Genomic DNA, 2,529 nt, shown 5'->3' on the forward strand with positions numbered 1-2,529 from the left:
AAGAGCTTGCACTTCTACTCAGGATATAGAAAGTTAGAATGTTACACCCATCTTAGTGAGAAAAAAGACGATCAACAAAATTGTAACTTTTCTTAAGTATATCATAATACTGAGGTCACAAGGCAATGAATTAACCCAAACTCTAAAAAGGAACAAATTTCTGCAAGGGGAAACAGGGCAGATCCACTGTTTCATCTTTGGCAGAACGTGGCTGACACTGGTGGTCACCATACAAGTAGATAAGAAGAAAACAAGTAAAGTTTTAGCAAATTGTTAATGGCAAAACTTGGGATAATATGTCAGTGTGGAATATCTGGGGATCCCAAATACAAGGGCGCATCACTCCCACTTGTAAGCTCTTTCCCACAGCTCTCCAGTGGATGCTTGTGAGAAAAACTGGGAGCAGGGGAGGACATTGGAGATTAGCACGCCTTGTTGGAGCATGGGTGAAGGAGGTGGCTGGCTTCCACGAGATGAATGCAAAGCCTCCTCTTCTTCAGATGGCTTCTCTCCTTTACAACAACAGCCTTAGGTTGCTAGCAGAGGGGAACAAAACTCCTCACTCCCAGGGTCCAGGTAAAGATGCATGGTTCTTGGGCCGGGCGCAGTGACTCATGCCTGTAATCCCAGCACTTTGGGAGGCTGACGTGTATAGATCATGAGGTCAGGAGTTCAAGACCAGCCTGGCCAGCATGGTGAAACCCCGTCTCTACTAAAAATACAAAACATTAGCCGGGCGAGGTGGCAGGCGCCTGTGGTCCCAGCTACTCGGGAGGCTGAGGCAGGAGAATGGCGTAAACCCGGGAGGCGGAGCTTGCAGTGAGCTGAGATCCGGCCACTGCACTCCAGCCTGGGTGGCAGAGCGAGACTCCGTCTCAAAAAAAAAAAAAAAAAAAAATACAAAAATTAGCTGGGCGTGGTGGTGTGCGCCTATAGTCCCAGCTACTCGGAAGGCTAAGGCAGGAGAATCACTTGAATCCAGGAGGTGGAGGTTGCAGTGAGCCGAGATCATGCCACTACACTCCAGCCTGAGTGACAGAGTGAGACTCCCTCTCAAAAAAAAAAAAAAAACACGATTCTCCCAGGACACAGGAAAGAGATGCATTGCTACTAAGGGGGTGAGGAGAAGGGTGTTACATTTACTGAATTTCTCCAGTATATTAGTTAGGGTGAGTACTTGTTCTGTGAAAGGGCTGCCTATGCAAAGTGAACCCTAAACACAGAAGAAGCTGAGAAACCAAAGAACAAGGCAAATCCCGTTTGTCAGTAGGAGGTGATTTACTGGGGAACTTATAGACAGAAGCATGGTCTTGGGTGGCCACAGACAAACAGAACTCCGCCCCACTACTGCGCAGACCCGGGGCTCACATGCTATGGGGAAAGGAGGTATGTGCTCTAGAGACAATGAAAGGCAACCCCCCAGAAAAGGCAAGAAAGCTATGTGCATCACGGCCTGTAATTTGTATGATAATATCAAGGTTGCTTTGATCTAAAGTCAGGATTCATAGTGAGTACATGTTCTTTCACTAAGGACAGTAAATAAATTAGGAATCAGACTGGATGTGGTGGCTCACGCCTGTAATCCCAGTACATTGGGAGGCCAATGCAGGTGGATCACCTGAGATCAGGAGTTCAAGACCAGCCTGACCAACAAGGCGAAACCCCGTCTCTACTAAAAATACAAAAGTTAGCTGGGTGTGGTGGCAGGTGCCTGTAATCCCAGCTACTCGGGAGGCTGAGGCAGGAGAATTGCTTGAATCTGAGAGGCGGAGGTTGCAGTGAGCCACAATCGTGCCACTGCGCTCCAGCCCGGGTGACAGTGCAAGACTCCGTCTCAAAAAACAAAAAGAAAGAAACTCATAAAGGTGGCAGTCCCTAACACCCTAGCATGCAACTCTCTCGAGACACCTGCACTCCCCTTTCTTGAGTGTGTACTTTTTGCTTTGCAATAAGTCTCCATACTCTCACTACTTTCTTTTATTGATTTATTTTTATGTTTTGAGATGAAGTTTTGCTCTTGTTGCCCAGGCTGGAGTGCAATGATGCAATTTTGGCTCACTGCCACCTCCGCCTCCCAGGTTCAAGCAATCCTCCTACCTCAGCCTCCCGAGTAGCGGGGGTTACAGGTGCCCGCCACCACACCCGGCTAATTTTTTGTATTTTTAGTAAAGATGGGGTTTCACCATGTTGGTCAGGCTGGTCTTGAACTCCTGACCTCAGGTGATCCACTTGCCTCGGCCTCCCAAAGTGCTGGGATTACAGGCGTGAGCCACTGTGCCCGGACAAACTCAGTGTTTTTTATATGCATTTCCCAAATGACTAATGATGTTGAGCATTGCTACATGTGCAAATTTGCCATCTATGTACATTGTCTGTTCTCTTTCAAGACAGACGTACGGGTAGTAATGTGAGGACAGGACAGACATTTCCCATCTCAGACCTACAACACACTTCTCCAAGGAACCATGGTATCATTTAGTAAAAAATTGTTTTTTTTTTTTTTTTTTTTTTTTTTGAGACGGAGTCTCG

Source organism: Rhinopithecus roxellana, chromosome 3 (assembly GCF_007565055.1).
Source record: "Rhinopithecus roxellana isolate Shanxi Qingling chromosome 3, ASM756505v1, whole genome shotgun sequence".
Taxonomy (NCBI): Eukaryota; Metazoa; Chordata; class Mammalia; order Primates; family Cercopithecidae; genus Rhinopithecus; species Rhinopithecus roxellana.